This window comes from Haliotis cracherodii, unplaced genomic scaffold, assembly GCF_022045235.1.
Source record: "Haliotis cracherodii isolate W230 unplaced genomic scaffold, xgHalCrac1.p SCAF_21, whole genome shotgun sequence".
In the NCBI taxonomy this organism is placed as follows: domain Eukaryota; kingdom Metazoa; phylum Mollusca; class Gastropoda; order Lepetellida; family Haliotidae; genus Haliotis; species Haliotis cracherodii.
Window position 1 is genome coordinate 752,955 of NW_027266277.1, and position 19,715 is coordinate 772,669.

The window sequence follows — 19,715 nt, forward strand, 5'->3', positions numbered from 1 at the left end:
TATACATTTTAGGAGGAGACATAAAGGTTACATAAACAAGGTATGAAGTGATAATGAAGTGATGTATACATTTTAGGAGGAGACATAAATGTTATATAATACATGGAATGAGGTGATAATGAAAGAGTGTATACATTTTAGGTGGAGACATAAAGGTTATATGTATATGGAATGAGGTTATAATGAAGTGGTGTATACATTTTAGGAGGAGACATAGACGTTATATGCACATGGAATTATGTGATAATGATGTTCTGTATATATTTTACGAAGAGACATAAAGGTTACATGTACATGGAATGAGGTGATAATGAAGTGATGTATACATTTTAGGAGGAGACATAAAGGTTACATATACATGGAATGAGGTGATAATGAAGTGATGTATACATTTTAGGAGGATACATAAATGTTATATGTACATGGAAAGAGGTGATAATGAAGTGATGTATACATTTTAGGAGGAGACATAGATGGTGTATGCACATGGAATGAGGTGATAATGAAGTGATTTATACATTTTAGGAGGAGACATAAATGTTATATGTACATGGAATGAGGTGATAATGAAGTGATGTATACATTTTAGGAGGAGACATAGATGGTGTATGCACATGGAATGAGGTGATAATGAAGTGATTTATACATTTTAGGAGGAGACATAAATGTTATATGTACATGGAATGAGGTGATAATGAAGTGATGTATACATTTTACTCGGAGACATAAAGAATACATATACATGGAGTGAGGTGATAATGAAGTGATGTATATATTTTAGGAGGAAACATAAAGGTTACATATACATGGAACAGGGTGATAATGAAGTGATGTATCCATTTTATGCGGAGACATAAATGGTATATAATACATGGAATGAGATGATAATGAAGTAGTGTATACATTTTAGGAGGAGACATAAAGGTTACATATACATGGAATGAGGTGATATTGAAGGGGTATATACATTTTACGAGGAGACATAAAGAATACATATACATGGAGTGAGGTGATAATGAAGTGATGTATATATTTTAGGAGGAAACATAAAGGTTACATATACATGGAACAGGGTGATAATGAAGTGATGTATCCATTTTATGCGGAGACATAAATGTTAAATAATACATGGAATGAGGTGATAATGAAGTGATGTATACATTTTACGAGGAAACAAAAAGGTTACATATACATGGAACAGGGTGATAAGGAAGTGATGTATCCATTTTATGCGGAGACATAAATGGTATATAATACATGGAATGAGGTGATAATGAAGTAGTGTATACATTTTAGGAGGAGACATAAAGGTTACATATACATGGAATGAGGTGATATTGAAGGGGTGTATACATTTTACGAGGAGACATAAAGCTTATATGTACATGAAATGAGGTGATACTGAAGTGGTGTATACATTTTATGCGGTAACATAAAGGTTACATATACATGGAATGTGATGATTTTGAAGTAATGTATCCATTTTATGCCGAGACATAAAGGTTATATGTACATGGAATGAGGTGATAATGAAGTGATTTATACATTTTATGAGGAAACATAAAGGTTATATGTACATGGAATGGGGTGATAATGAAGTGATGTATACATTTTATGAGGAGACACAAAGGTTACATATACATGGAATGAGGTGATAATGAAGTGATGTATACATTTTAGGAGGAAACATCAATGTTATATAATACATGGAATGAGGTGATAATGAAGCAGTGTATACATTTTAGGAGGAGACATAAAGGTTATATGTACATGGAATGAGGTGATAATGAAGTGATGTATACATTTTAGGAGGAAACATAAAGGTTATATGTACATGGAATGGGGTGATAATGAAGTGATGTATACATTTTAGGAGGAGACATAAAGGTTACATATACATGGAATGAGGTGATAATGAAGTGATGTATACATTTTAGGAGGAAACATCAATGTTATATAATACATGGAATGAGGTGATAATGAAGTAGTGTATACATTTTAGGAGGAGACATAAAGGTTACATAAACAAGGTATGAAGTGATAATGAAGTGATGTATACATTTTAGGAGGAGACATAAATGTTATATAATACATGGAATGAGGTGATAATGAAATAGTGTATACATTTTAGGTGGAGACATAAAGGTTATATGTATATGGAATGAGGTTATAATGAAGTCGTGTATACATTTTAGGAGGAGACATAGACGTTATATGCACATGGAATTATGTGATAATGATGTTCTGTATATATTTTACGAAGAGACATAAAGGTTACATGTACATGGAATGAGGTGATAATGAAGTGATGTATACATTTTAGGAGGAGGCATCAAGGTTATATGTACATGGAATGAGGTGATAATGAAGCAGTGTATACATTTTAGGAGGAGACATAGATGGTGCATGCACATGGAATGAGGTGATAATGAAGTGATTTATACATTTTACGAGGAAACATAAATGTTATATGTACATGGAATGAGGTGATAATGAAGTGATGTATACATTTTACTCGGCGACATAAAGAATACGTATACATGGAGTCAGGTGATAATGAAGTGATGTATCCATTTTATGCGGAGATATAAATGTTATATAATACATGGAATGAGGTGATAATGAAGTAGTGTATACATTTTAGGAGGAGACATAAAGGTTACATATACATGGAATGAGGTGGTATTGAAGGGGTGTATACATTTTACGAGGAGACATAAATGTTATATGTACATGGAATGAGGTGATACTGAAGTGGTGTATACATTTTAGGGGGAGACATAAAGGTTACATATACATGGCATGTGGTTATAATGAAGTGACGTATACATTTTAGCAGGAGACATAAAGGTTATATGTACATGGAATGAGGTGATAATGAAGTCATGTATACATTTTAGGAGGAAACATAAAGGTTATATGTACATGGAATGGGGTGATAATGAAGTGATGTATACATTTTAGGAGGAGACATAAAGGTTACAAATACATGAAATGAGGTGATAATGAAGTGATGTATACATTTTAGGAGGAAACATCAATGTTATATAATACATGGAATGAGGTGATAATGAAGTAGTGTATACATTTTAGGAGGAGACATAAAGGTTACATATACATTGTATGAGGTGATAATGAAGTGATGTATACATTTTAGGAGGAGACATAAATGTTATATAATACATGGTATGAGGTGATAATGAAGTAGTGTATACATTTTAGGTGGAGACATAAAGGTTATATGTACATGGAATGAGGTGATAATGAAGTGATGTATACATTTTAGGAGGAGAAATAGATGTTATATGCACATGGAATTATGTGATAATGAAGTTCTGTATATATTTTACGAGGAGACATAAAGGTTACATGTACATGGAATGAGGTGATAATGAAGTGATGTATACATTTTAGGAGGAGACATAAATGTTATATGTACATGGAATGAGGTGATAATGAAGTGATATATACATTTTACGAGGAGACATAAATGTTATAATTATATGAAATGATGTGATAATGAAGTAATTTATACATTTTAGGAGGAGACATAAAGGTTATATGTACATGGAATGAGGTGAGAATGAAGTTATGTATAGATTTTAGGAGGAGACATAAAGCTTACTTGTACATGAAATGAGTTAATAATGAAGTGATCTATACATTTTAGGTGGAGACATAAAGGTTACATATACATGGAATGAGGTGATAATGAAGTGATTTATACATTTTAGGAGGAGACATAAAGGTTACATATACATGGAATGAGGTGATAATGAAGTGATGTATACATTTTAGGAGGAGACATAAAGGTTATATGTACATTGAATGAGGTGATAATAAAGTGATGTATACATTTTAGGAGGAGACATAAAGGTTATATGTACATTGAATGAGGTGATAATGAAGTGATGTATACATTTTACGAGGAGGCATAAATGTTATATGTACATGGAATGAGGTGATAATGAAGTGATGTATACATTTTAGGAGGAGACATAAAGAATACATATACATGGAATGAGGTGATAATGAAGTGATGTATACATTTTAGGAGGAGACATAAAGGTTATATGTACATTGAATGAGGTGATAATGAAGTGATGTATACATTTTACGAGGAGACATAAATGTTATATGTACATGGAATGAGGTGATAATGAAGTGATGTATATATTTTAGGAGGAGACATAAAGAATACATATACATGGAACGAGGTGATAATGAAGTGATGTATACATTTTAGGAGGAGACATAAAGGTTATATGTACATGGAATGAGGTGATAATGAAGTGATGTATACATTTTAGGAAGAGACATAAAGGTTACATATACATGGAATGAGGTTATTTTGAAATAATGTATCCATTTTATGCTGAGACATAAAGGTTATATGGACATGGAATGAGGTGATATTGAAGTAATGTATCAATTTAAGGCGGAGACATAAAGGTTAGATATACTTGGAATGAGGTGATATTGAAGTAATGTAACTATTTGATGAAGAGACATAAAGGTTACATATACATGGAATGAGGTGATAATGAAGTGATGTATACATTTTAGGAGGAGACATAAAGGTTACATATACATGGAATGAGGTGATAATTAAGTGATGTATACATTTTAGGAGGAGACATAAAGGTTATATGTACATTGAATGAGGTGATAATGAAGTGATGTATACATTTTACGAGGAGACATAAATGTTATATGTACATGGAATGAGGTGATAATGAAGTGATGTATACATTTTAGGAGGAGACATAAAGAATACATATACATGGAATGAGGTGATAATGAAGTGATGTATACATTTTAGGAGGAGACATAAAGGTTATATGTACATGGAATGAGGTGATAATGAAGTGATGTATACATTGTACAAGGAAACATAAAGGTTACATATGCATGGAACAGGGTGAGAATGAAGTGATATATACATTTTAGGAGGAGACATAAAGGTGATATTGAAGTAATGTATCCATTTTAGGCGGAGACGTAAATGTTACACATACTTGGAATGAGGTGATATTGAAGTAATGTAACTATTTGATGAAGAGACATAAAGGTTATATGTACATGGAATGAGGTGATAATGAAGTGGTGTATACATTGTAGTAGGAGACATGAATGCTATATGTACATGGTGATAATGAAGTAATGTATCCATTTTATGTGGAGACATAAAGGTTACATATACATGGAATGAGGTGATAATGAATTGATGTATACATTTTAGGAGGAGACATAAAGGTTACATATACATAAAATGAGGTGATAAAGAAGTGATTTATACATTTTACGAGGAGACATAAATGTTATATGTACATGGAAAGAGGTGATAATGATGTGATGTATACATTTTACGAGGAGACATAAATGTTAAATATACATGGAATGATGTGGTAATGAAGTGATGTATACATTTTAGGAGGAGACAAAAAGGTTAAATATACATGGAATGATGTGCTAATGAAGTGATGTATACATTTTAGGAGGAGACAGAAAGGTTAAATATACATGGAATCATGTGGTAATGAAGTGATGTATACATTTTAGGAGGAGACATAAAGGCTACAGGTACATGGAATGAGGTGATAATGAAGTGATGTATACATTTTACGAGGAGGCATCAAGGTTATATCACAGCAAAAAAAGTGTAGGTTTCCGTCTTCCGGAAACCTTCCGGAAACCTTCCGGATACCTTCCCATTTTGGATCCGGCCCGGATACCTTCCGGAAACCTTCCAAAAAAAATGTCAAAATTTGGGGGGTGCATTTTGTTCACTTAAGTGTGAAACACATAAAAAAATTAACTTGAAAATACCAAACAATTTGAAGGTTGTTGAAGGCATCTGGAAGGTTTCCGTAAGGTTTCCGGAAGGTTTCCGGAAGGTATCCGGATGCAAATTTTCTTCATGACTTGCTTCTGGTAAATAATGTTAGCCTGTGCATTACAGGTACCTGTTGTAATATTCTGTGTTATTGTAATGGTAAATATCCTCCTAAAACATTTTTGGAGAAGAAAATTGTTCAATTTCATATTTTGTCCTTTTCGGATGTTAATGGTATTTAATGAACAAACATCAGTTCTTGTATAATGATATCCTTAAATTTCATGTCCAGACTTCCAGTTTGTACTGAGAAAAAGAAAAAGTCATTGACAATGCGCTCACTTGGGCCTTTGGTCCTAGTGAGATGATAATAAGACTATTTGTAACGGTACATGTACTTGTTATATCCAAAATACTAACTTCATTGACATTTGCCTCACCCTAGTTTTATGGTACTACAGTAAGCTCTTCCTCAGTTACTGTGAATTATTATATTAAAAGGGATTGACAGTTAATTTGACACTGGAGTTGTAACCACTGCACATATATGTGTATTCAAATAAAATAACAACGATGTGCTTAATACTTCACAAATATCTCCAGAAATAGGCATTTTAGTTATAATTGCAAAAATACTTTATGAATGACCCCTTCACTGTTGCCTTGATCTTACACTTCAACCCCTCATGAGTTATCACTTTTGAGTGTGAATTTGACCTTCAATATCAGTGATAAATATTTCAAAAACATTTCAAAGAGCTATCCAGCACATAAACCAAATATGCAGTCCTTTGGTAGAATTCAACATATCATTGACCAAAATATGGAAGTAATGTAACCAGTATATGTATAGTGAGTGAGTGAGTATGGTTTTACGCCGTTTTTAGCAATATTCCAGCAATATCACGGCGGGGGACACCAGAAATGGGCTTCACACATTGTACCCATGTCGGGAATCGAACCCGGGTTTTCGGCGTGACGAGCGAACGCTTTAACCACTAGGCTACCCGACCGCCCCAGTATATGTATAAGAGTTACTAAGACTTCTGTAGAAAAGGCAATTTAAGGGAAAATGTAGTATATATAGATCACACACGACCTTTTTCCAACTTCGACCCCTGCCCAAAGGAAGAGTTAGACCACAAACAAACTTTTTGTCTGGTTGTGACTTTAACCTTTGACATAACAGATCAATGTGTCATCAGACGATTTCAGAGCAAAGGAAACATGTGTTATTTATCTTGAGATGCCCAAGCAATGGTTTCATAAGATAGGTGTGGCTATTAAACTGAGGCAAAATCATGAAACATCCCCATTTACACAGCTGGCAAATGAAACATAAGCAACAATCAAATTATCAATTTCTTTTATTCATATGCCTGTAGTATATCGCACATTGAACAGTGTTCACATGATGGTTCCTGCAGTATGCAATTTCATCCTATTCTTCAATACTCATAACAGAGTGTGATAACTGTTCGCTTGACAGTACCTACGGATTATGTTCACCTGTTCAGATAACTTACTTTCCCTCAATCCTCCTTTTCTTTCTATATTGCCATGGATGAACAGGAACCAGGATGAGGGGATACCAGTTACACTCTATCTCTGCTGCATTGTGTTAGTAGAATTGTGAACTTTCCATTTGGTGTTTGGGTCCACATTTAAAGACAATAAGTCCCATTTATCATTCCTTTCAAGTGTTTACAAGAATTTCCTGAATGTCCTGGAAGAATTCCACACCAGCTTGGCATTGGTTGGTCTTCTCACATTAGCCAGACCAGCCTTTGTGTGTCCCAGTACCATTTGGCATACAATTTCTCGGTCGGCCTGCATTGAAATAACAGGACCCTCATCGTCGCTGTCTGCAAATCACCTCTGATATCTGAAGGGGTGCAGCCTCTGTTTAGGACTCCCTTGTCTGGTCCTTCCAGACTGTCAACCTGGAGTACTCATCCAGGGATCTCAAGCAGGACTTCAGTTTCTGCAGCATTATGTAAAAAGATTTTAGCAATCAAAAAGAATTGTTGCCACATGTACTTACAGATAGAAGGCAGCAAAATCACTTAAGTTGTCATATGTGAGTCTTGTTATATGCTAAACATTTAAGATAATCACATCTCAAATCTCAACCAGACAAACCAGTGACTAATGTTATGAACTCGGTCCAGACAAATCGATGATAACTATTATGGACAATATCCCACATCACTGTGGTATGATTACATGTGATCAATGAGCCTACTCAGTCACAACCCTATCTATTAATTAGGCTTGGAAAGCTGGGAATCTTTTTAAGAGATGTCATTTAGTGATTGTTTCAACTCATCAACATGGAAAAATATATATTCACAATCCTTGTCATATAGCCAAACTATTGCTGGATGCAGTGTTAAATAAATGATTTGGCTTTAACACTGCTTTGAACAGTATTCCAGATATATCACCGCATGTTAGTTTGATGTGGGAAGAAAGTCCTAAGTGATGCAGGTCTTTGATGAATCCCACGAGTATGTGTATAATGCTGACAAACCTAGCAACATAATCGGGGAGAACCAGGATTTGAACCCATGACTATAGGTTTCTGCTAAGCCCAAGAGATGCAACTCTGCACAGAAAATTGTAGTGCCTTAGATAATAGGACATCCGTGCCTACAGCGATAAGGAACAAACTGAAGACATATTTGCAAAATAACCACATGAACCAAACAGAATTATTTCAAAATATTTACCACTCACTGTTGCTCTTCTATGGTCTTTCTTTGCATTGATGCTGCACGGATGACTGTCTCTTTTATTCATCCGGACATTCTACAAACATAAGTAGCATTCACATCACAGAAATGTCCAAACTGTACATGTTGTACAATTGATTCAAATGAAAAGACCCCAGTTGTGATTCCGACTTAGAACTACCCTAATCATAATAATTCATGTCAAACATTCAGAGATGACATTTATCCCCATATTTAACAAATGTTAAAACAATATTTTGACAACAAAGTCAGGGTCATTCAACACATACATTACATAGGAAATAACTTGTTCGACAATGCAGAGAGATCCTCACCGAGGTGAATATCATTCCATGAATTATTGCCACATTTTCTTGAAATGCAGATTAATGCAATGCAGTATTTACTTTTATTTCTAGGCTATTTGTTTGGCTTTTCCATGGCACTGTTTTGACAGAGATCTAACCTTGATATGACACGTTGTTCAGAAATGATATGAATAAGAGAAAACTTTATTATCATTATTATTATGATTATTCCTGAGAAAATTTGGGTAACATTGTAAAAGCACAGAGAAACAAGTATAAGATTCATGATTTAAGTTAAATACACTCGACCCGTGAAGATTCCGGGGTAGACTAGGTCTTCAGCAACCCATGCTTGCTGTAAAAGGCCATTATGCTTGTCGTAAAAGGTGACTAACGGGATAGGGTGGTCAGACTCTCTGACTTGGTTGATGCATGTCATTGATCTAAATTCCGTGGCTCGATGCTCATGATATGAATCACTGGGTTGTCTGGTCCAGACTCGATTATTTACAGACCGCCGTCATATAGCTGAGTGCGGCGTTAAACAACAAACCAACCTAAATACACTCATACATACAAACACAACATCCAAACACCAGGGTTAGAAATTGGCACTAGTCATTTTGACATTTTAAAGGTTTTGCTATATGCTATCATTTTAGGACTAGTGGACTGAAAGTGTTAGTTTCTACCGCTGCAAACACTAACCAACTAATGAATTGAGTGGTCAGACTAGGTTGTCATCATACTCTGAGGGCATGGATCTTTGCTGAAAATAACAATCACTAGATTGCCTGGTCCATGTTCAATTATTTACAGGCTGCCATCACAGAGCTGGACTATTGTGAGTGTGATGTTTCACATTACATTGAAATATACCATGATGAATACATGTAGTTTGTATTTATCACAAACAAAAATACTCACTCAATACTTGGTATCCTCCCTGAGGATGTCTGTGAACCTGCCCACAAACCCTGAACATGCTGAAACAGAAAACAACTAACTTGTCTTTATCCTTTCAATGTTTCAGTGTGAATTTGTTAAAGATTGATAAGCTGTCATTATTCATTGTAATCCATATCTCACTTTCAGGTGGCAACACATGATTGGAATTGAATGCCACGTTTTGTTTGACATGCACTTTGCCAGATATATACCCTTGGTAACTAACCCTCATCATCAAATCCCAGCGTTATGTTGAAAATAAGGACACGACCCTTAAAAGTCCTGCACCTGTAGCTCTTATGCAAGCCCAAATAGAAATGCCATGTCACAACAAACACTTGATCATAATAATAACAAAGGGTTTCCGAAAACAACAAAACTAAAAGGCCCTTGACGTTTACAGTAGTAACATGGAGATCAGGAAAATATCTAAATCAATCCATTCCATAAGATCTCTGTATAGAACTCATGGAACATTATGTCTCGAAGCCCTGCTACGTACCTGGCATCTGCAAGCTGCTCTTCCTTCCTTCGGCTGTTAATCGAGTTTTCGAAATACTTGACGTCCTCGTTGTGGATGGCTCAGGTGGATTTCGACCGGGATTTCCGAGTTAGAGGTGATTGAGAACAATGTATCGATACACGAGGTAAGCATATCGCAATCAAGCATCACGGTGTACATCGATTACACGAGGTTTGAGTGTTTGTTTACATTTGTGTTCCAAAATGGCGCCCTCGGCCATACAGGGAATTATGGGTAGACTTGCTTGTCCCGGAATAACACGAGTTGGTCACGAATGACGAGCGGTCATTTCTGCAGCAGTTACGGAAAGAGACGAGGTTGGCCGATTACAGTTCATACAGTCCATATTGGGAGCCGCGGGGATTTCGACAGTGTGTATTAGGAAGTATACCTATGTGGTGTATGGAATATGCGTTTGCCTACCATGCCAGGCAGTGTGACAAGGGATATCCCAGCGGATGTAATATTCCTACAGCAGAAATGTTTCACAACCTCGATTGCAGGGAGCTGAAGATGTGACATATTCAGACAGAGACCATAATACATAGACTGTTATATGGTCTCTGATTCAGGTAAGGAATATGTTAATAATATTGATCACGTATTAAAGTTATTTATCTTCTGTAAGCCACTTATTCTGTTTTATATATGTTAGTAAATGTGTGATTTAATTTTTGTAGGATAAGCAATCTACCTAACTTATGTTAATCCTTGCTAATGTATATGATGTAGAAATATGTTTGCTTACTTATATTCCTTTATCTAGATACTCTATAGTGACTCATTTTTTTAGTTCATACCGTACCGACTAAACTTACTTTTGCAGGTGTGAATAATCAAGAACAAATTAAATGACAGGAGTTTTGCAACAGTGAACATTGTGAAGTGGAAGATAAGACATTTGAAAGGTATGGATATTTTCACTTGAACTTGTTGAAGAATACCGTGATGACAACTTTATCATGTTGGGAATTTTGGCGGTGGGGTAGCCTAGTGGTTGAAGTGCTGAAGACCAAGGTTCGATTCTTGTCATGGGTACAATGTGTAAAGTCTATGTCAGGTTTCCCTTGCTGTGGTATTGCTAAAAACAGCGTAAAACCATACCCACTCATTTGGGGATTCCGGGTTGGAATTGGTCCCCATCAACCTATGCTAGTTGTAAGAGAGGGTTATACTATAAAGGGAAATAGTACCTCGCCTACTATTGCCTGGTGAAAACAGCACCTTGTTATTTTTTTTACCTTGGGTCTGAATATGCCCGAATACATGAAATTAAACTTGCATGGTCACTTGTAAACACAAATAACTGAGAAATGTTCAAAAAGGTTTACATTAAAAACTAGCATCTACTTGCCGACTCTGATATGGAGATGCAACTAAACTTATTGTGAAAATATAATATGCTTTGATTTCTTTGAAGTAAAATAAATGCAATTAAACTTGCAAACACAAATAATTGTTAAATGTTAGTCACCTAAAAATAGTTTACATTAGAAATTAGCCTCTGCTCAAATTTACTCATGATTCTGATTGGGAGGTGTAACTAAACTTATCATTGAAAGATCACATGCTTTGAAGTTTTCAGTAGCTTTACTCAGATTAGCTCAATGTCAAGCTGAACTTCAGTCTGGCTAAAATGTCAAGAAACTGGACAACAGGTATACTATATATGTCATATTTATTTTAGTAAGTAGGAAATAAATAGTAATTTTATAGAAATTTCATTTATATATATTTCGGCCAGGAATCATCATGTCTCTCCAGATAACAGACAACAATTAGTAGCCCTTTTTGCCAAATCAAGGTGCTGTTTTCGTTGGAGAAATCAGTGACATTTTGCTGAGGTGCCGTTTTAGCCTCACCCATAAGAGATAACCTAATAGATCAGGTGATCAGGCTCAGTGACCTGGTTCATGGCATCTGACAGTGACCATCTAACAGTGTGGATTGATGTTCACAATATCAATCACTGGATTGTCTAGAATTTTGGGCCTACCTTTAGAATACAGTACCTAACTTTTCAAACAGGTCACAGTACCCTGTGATGTAATTCGTAGTATTCTGTTGCCTGGCACACTGGCAAAACAATGCCTTGTGATGTCAGGGGTTATTGGATGTGCATATATATGTTCTTTTCAGTGGTCTATCGTCTCGACACGCTATGTTGTTGCATGAGTTTAAATTATTTGTTTACTAAATATTGTTTTAAACATTTATATGTGAACTGGATGGGTAAACAAGCAAAAACTTATTTGAATACCGCTCCAGAATTAGAATACAATATGATATGACAAAAGTACAGTCAAGGAATACAATTATATACATGTTCTTATTATAGAAACTACGTTGTCGGCGCTGTCAGGTCGCATTTTTAGTAGTAATAGTGTACTGCAATATACGGCAAGGAATAGTATTATAAATTTAAGATGCTATGTACAATCACAAAACCTATTGGATAGCTGAATGTAGTCTTCTACTGATTTAAGAATTTCTAAGTTTATTTTTGACGTCCTTTCAGGATTACCTAATAGAATTGAATTTAGATCATATCCCTTAACATAATAGTACATATTCTGTCTTAAATCATTGTAATTTGGACATATGAGAAAGAAGTGAAGTGCATCTTCAGTGTGATGGCCACAGCTACATGCAGGATTATCTTATAAATATTGCCTGCGGATGCACATTTTATAACAAGTGCTTGTTTATTTTCTATATACTTTTATTTCATTTTTTACTTATTACAGTGGTTAAAATGATTATAAATATAAATTGAAACTAATAATGTGCAATAAGCGGGTTATAGCTGAAACGACACCTTAGCAAAACAGCACTGACTGGCGAAATACTCGCCGAAAGCGAAAACGGTGATTATTACTTGTTGAAAATGACACCTTATTTTTTTTTTTACCTTGGGAAAAGAAATGAAATTAAACTAGGATTGATAACTTGCAAAGACCAATAATTGTGAAATGTTAAAACAAGTTTACAATAGAAATTAGCCTCTACTCCAACTTATCCTATACCCGACTCAATTTATTGTGATAACATGCTTTGAAGTAAAATATATGGAATTAAACACACATCGTCTCATACAAACACAAATGCATGTAGTTGTTAAACGTTGAAACAAGTTTACCTTCGAAATTAGTCCCCTACTCCAATTTACTCACCGACTCTGATTGGCAGACACAGCTCACTTGTTGTGAATGTATTTTTCACTTTAAAGTTTAAAGTACTCAATGTCAAGCTGAAACTGTATTTAAGAATCCTAACATGGTGCAATTTTTCACAATGGCCTTTCGATGTGTCATTTCAACATGTTGAAAGGTTTTACAAGGGATATTTGTAACCCAATACTTTCCGTAACGGGCGACAATGCTCGTCTAAAGAGTTGACTAACGCCATCAGGTGGCGATCAGGCTCGGTGACTTGGTTGATGCATGTCATTGATCCCAATTGTGTGGGTCGATGCTCATGATGTCAATCACTGGACTGTCTGGTCCAGACTCGATTATTTACATATAGCCGGAATATTGCTTGAGTGCGGCATAAAACAACATACCAAATCATAAGTGTGGGATGAATGATTTGAAATTAGCAAGTTTAATGTGACCTTCAATCACTACAACCTGATCTGAGTCTTGAAAAGATATGACTTTGATTCAGTGAAAATTTGCATCATGATAGTTTCAACTGTAGATACAGTTATCTGTTTTTTGTACAGTTTCTGTTTTCAATATATATGTTGTTCAAATAAGCTTTGCCTCTTCACCAAACCTATTCCTCTTTTGGAATAAATAGTGTCTAATAATTCAAACACCATCACTACTAATCATCCTAGTGAACACAACAAAGAAATGCACATCAAAAATGTCATTATTATTATCTCTGATAAATTAGAAAAAAATGTTATCCAGCAAGATACATTTCCTTGGTCCCAAGAAGCATGTTACATAGTAAACTGACTCGATAAGTTGAATAGCAGTCAGCGTGGTTAAAAAGGCACAACTGACTAAGCCGTCACTACTCCATTAAGTAATTAACAGACAATTGCAAGTACTAATACCCACCCGACACTAATTGCCCTGTTAATCCCTAGTCCACAAGTAGTTGACATTGAGTTCATTTTGCTAATTAGCTGTTTTTATAGTAGCAAGGTAATAAACATCAAAGGTGGGGCAGGCTTTGATCATGTGTTCTGTAGAAGAGATGATGTCACTTGTTTTATGTTTATTTAGGATTAGCTACATCCCTTGATGCTACCAAGGCAGCCCTTGAGATTGTCTCCCTTGTAGCACACTATGTGTCAGACACAGACTTTGAGCACTCTGTGCAGATGCATATCAATGCATAAAGAACATTGGGTAGATGATTCAACAATGCCACACAAGTCAAAGTTGGGTTTCACTGTATTTAGAAACAGACGATGGATCCAAAACTTTATAACAGTAATTATGATTAATTTAAACTTTGCCAGGCCAATATTTTGGCAGATTTGCATGTTATTGTTAATCTTCATTTAGTTAATTTTCAAAAAAGATGAATGATAAAATATGATAATGAGTCATGAATATTTGAATTCAGATCAGAACAAACAGGGAGGGTCACCCCAAAATGTGAGAGTCTCTAGGGGAGACTTTTGACAAAATGGACAATAAAATATAAAGTGCTTCGCATTTTCTTTCAGGGAGGGTTGTGTCAAAAATGAATGAGAACATACAGGTAATACATGACCGGCCCCTTTAATGTAATATACATAGTTTTTAGTTGATGGTTCAGGTTGTACTTTTCAGTTGAATTTCTTATCACTGTCTATGATGGACTACCAATTAACGGTAGATATTTAATATCCATAATAACTGTAGATAAATGCTTCTACAGTCTCATCCTAATTTGTCAAAATTTGAATTTCAATATAGCTTCCATTAATGAATTAATGAATTTGGTGAGAATATCTATTGTCTGAATTCCTAATATACTTTCTTTTGTATTTGGTGTGCAAGGGTAGCCTAGTGGGTGAAACAGTCTCTGAAACCCGGGTTCAATTCACCACATGGGTACAATGTGTGAAGCCCATAGCTGGAATATTGCTAACAAGCTGCATGAAACTATACCAACTCACTCGCTCATTATGTTGTATTTTGAGATCACTTACATGACATGTGTTTTGATAATTATGAATAGTTGCATTTATGTATAAGAACCTATGTAACTTAGTTTTGCATAGTCTTGTTTACCCTTCCTTACACTTTGATGTAACGCAAACATTCAAGCAAAATTCAGGTGTGGTATTGTTTTAGAAGACCGGATACATTTTTGTATTTTCTGAACACTTTTCTGTTTGCAATGGCTTATTTACATGTTCAAAGATTGGTTAAATATCAGTTGCAAGATAAATTGTCAATACCTCACTGTTTGAGAAAACAACTTTAAACATTTGTAAATATGTGTGTGTTTCATAACTTTTGACTAACAAGTTTCTAAAGATGTTATGAAATGTTTCAGGTACCTGGATTTCACAATCTGACACCAGCTACATTTAAGAAGATCTTGCTCACACAATTCAGACAAGGGACTCGCCGGAAGATGAACAGTACTCCTGATAACAACCAACAGATTCACCTCAGAAAGTGATGATTCTGAATAAATAATGCCACATCAGTGTGACTGTAGGTGGTTTTATTATGACGCTAATGAAGTCTGAATGAATTTATGCCAAAGCACTGTGACTATGTCCAGGTTGTGTACACCGATGCTGACCATACAAATCTGAATGACTTTTGTGGTTTACTGCAGAAACATAATTGACTTTAGATATTCTTCTTCAATAAAATTCTTCTGAGATTTGACTAATTTGTTTATTTAGAAAATGGCATTGAAGCGTCTGTTCTGTAAGGCCTTGCAAACACCACTGGTTACTTTATGCTAGTTCCTCTTCTTGCTTGATCAAATTTCAATTTGTGATATGTACCAATGAAATGACATATAATCAATAAATAAGATTTTTTTCCAAAAACATGATTTGTTTTGCTTCATTAGCATAAAGATATATAATACTGATCAGCCATAACATAGGTGCTGAACAAATATGAAATGTACTAATGCCCTTAATGTTTTCCTACTATAAATACTTAACAAAAGTTGTAGTTCCACCTTAGTAGACAAATGACATTGATATTTTTTCTGTACTTTATTTAGGTGTTTTCTATGAATGCCATTAGTCTTATGCACCAATTTGGGACAATTGTATTCTGTTTTATATTCCCATGAAACTACACTGTCCCGATATAACAAGTACTGATACCGTTCCAAACTAATCTGTTAATCTCACCAGGGCCAAATGCCAAAGGGCAAATATCAAAGCACATAGCCCATGAGTGAGAATGCTGTTTTGCCACTTTTAGCAATATTGCAACAATATCATGGTGGCGGACACCAGCAATAAGCTTCACACATTGGACCCATGTCGCAAAACAACTTGTGAACAATGCATGCCCACATATCTCAGTTTGAGGAGGATATTTACCATTAAAATAACACAGAATATTACAACAGGTACCTGTAACTTTTTCTTTTTCTCAGTACAAACTGGAAGTCTGGACATGAAATTTAAGGATATCATTATACAAGAACTGATGTTTGTTCATTAAATACCATTAACATCCGAAAAGGACAAAATATGAAATTGAACAATTTTCTTCTCCAAAAATGTTTTAGGAGGATATTTACCATTAAAAAAACACAGAATATTACAACAGGTACCTGTAATGCACAGGCTAACATTATTTACCAGAAGCAAGTCATGAAGAAAATTTGCATCCGGATACCTTCCGGAAACCTTCCGGAAACCTTCCAGATGCCTTCAACAACCTTCAAATTGCTTGGTATTTTCAAGTTAATTTTTTTATGTGTTTCACACTTAAGTGAACAAAATGCACCCCCCAAATTTTGACATTTTTTTTGGAAGGTTTCCGGAAGGTTTCCGGAAGGTATCCGGGCCGGATCAAAAATGGGAAGGTATACGGAAGGTTTCCGGAAGACGGAAACCTACACTTTTTTTGCTGTGTATGTACATGGAATGAGGTTATAATGAAGTGGTGTATCCATTTTACGAGGAGACATCAAGGTTATATGTGCATGGAATGAGGTGATATTGAAGTGATGTATCCATTTTAGGTGGAGACATAAACGTTTTATGAACATGGAATGAGGTGATAATAAAGTGAATTATACATTTTAGGAGGAGACATAAAGGTTATATGTACATGGAATGAGGTGATAATGAAGTGATGTATACATTTTACGCGGAGACATAAAGGTTACATATACATGGAATGAGGTGATAATGAAGTGATGTCTACATTTTAGGAGGAGACATAAATGTTATATGTACATGGAATGAGGTGATAATGAAGTGATGTATACATTTTTCGAGGAAACATAAATGTTACATATACATGGAACAGGGTGAAAATGAAGTGATATATACATTTTAGAAGGAGACATAAATGTTATATGTACATGGAATGAGGTGATAATGAAGAGATGTATACATTTTAGGAGGAGACATTAATGTTACATATACATGGAATAAGGTGATATTGAAGTAATGTATCCATTTTATGCCGAGACATAAATGTTATATGTACATGGAATGGGGTGATAATGAAGTGATGTATACATTTTAGGAGGAGACATAAAGGTTACATATACATGGAATGAGGTGATAATGAAGTGATGTATACATTTTAGGAGGAGACATAAAGGTTTCATGTACATGGAATGAGGTGATAATGAAGTAATGTATACATTTTAGGAGGAGACATAAAGGTTACATATACATGGAATGAGGTGATAATGAAGTGATGTATACATTTTAGGAGGAGACATAAAGGTAACATGTACTCGGAATGAGGTGATAATGAAGTGATGTATACATTTTAGGTGGAGATATAAAGGTTACATATACATGGAATGTGGTTATAATGAAGTGATGTATACATTTTACGAGGATACATAAATGTTATATGTACATGGAAAGAGGTCATAATGAAGTGATTTATACATTTTACGAGGAGACATAAATGTTATATGTACATGGAATGAGGTGATAATGAAGTGATGTATACATTCTAAGAGGAGACATAAAGAATACATATACATGGAGTGAGGTGATAATGAAGTGATGTATACATTTTAGGAGGAGACATAAAGAATACATATACATGGAATGAGGTGATATTGAAGTAATGTATCCATTTTATGAGGAGACATAAATGTTATATGTGCATGGAATGAGGTGATATTGAAGTGATGTATCCATTTGACGTGGAGACATAAATGTTTTATGTACATGGAATGAGGTGATAATAAAGTGAATTATACATTTTATGCGGAGACATAAAGGTTACATATACATGAAATGAGGTGATAATGAAGTGATGTATACATTTTAGGAGGACACATAAAGAATACATATACATGGAGTGAGGTGATAATGAAGTGATGTATCCATTTTAGAAAGAGACATAAAGGTTATATGTACATGGAATGAGGTGATAATGAAGTGATGTATACGTTTTACGAGGAGACATAAAGGTTACATATACATGAAATGAGGTGATAATGAAGTGATGTATACATTTTAGGAGGACACATAAAGAATACATATACATGGAGTGAGGTGATAATGAAGTGATGTATACATTTTAGGAGTAGACATCAATGTTATATGTAAATGGTGATAATGAACTGATGTATCCATTTTAGGCGGTGACATAAAGGTTACATATACATGGAATGAGGTGATATTCAAGTGATGTATACATTTTAGGAGGAAACATAAAGAATACATATACATGGAATGTGGTTATAATGAAGTGACGTATACATTTTAGGAGGAGACATAAAGGTGATATTGAAGTAATGTATCCATTCAAGGCGGAGACATAAAGGTTACATATACTTGGAATGAGGTGATATTGAAGTAATGTAACTATTTGATGAAGAGACATAAAGGTTATATGTACATGGAATGAGGTGATAATGAAGTGGTGTATACATTGTAGTAGGAGGCATCAATGTTATATGTACATGGTGATAATGAAGTAATGTATCCATTTTATGCGGAGACATAAAGGTTACATATACATGGAATGAGGTGATAATGAATTGATGTATACATTTTAGGAGGAGACATAAAGGTTACATATACGTGGAATGAGGTGATAATGAAGTGATGTATACATTTTACGAGGAGACATCAATGTTATATGTACATGGAATGAGGTGATAATGAAGTGATTCATACATTTTACGAGGAGACATAAAAGTTATATATACATGGAATGAGGTGATAATGA

The 19,715-nt window shown here is 34.7% G+C and overlaps 1 long non-coding RNA gene across 1 annotated transcript; it reads right to left on the bottom strand.

Moving 5' to 3' along the window:
• Positions 1-7,224: 7,224 nt before the first annotated feature.
• LOC139470986 (uncharacterized) lies at positions 7,225-9,916 on the bottom strand. Its single transcript, XR_011653812.1, has 3 exons — positions 9,807-9,916; positions 8,569-8,647; positions 7,225-7,820 (listed from the first exon to the last, which is right to left on the bottom strand). It is a non-coding gene; the product is annotated as an uncharacterized lncRNA (long non-coding RNA).
• Between the last annotated feature and the right edge of the window lie 9,799 nt (positions 9,917-19,715).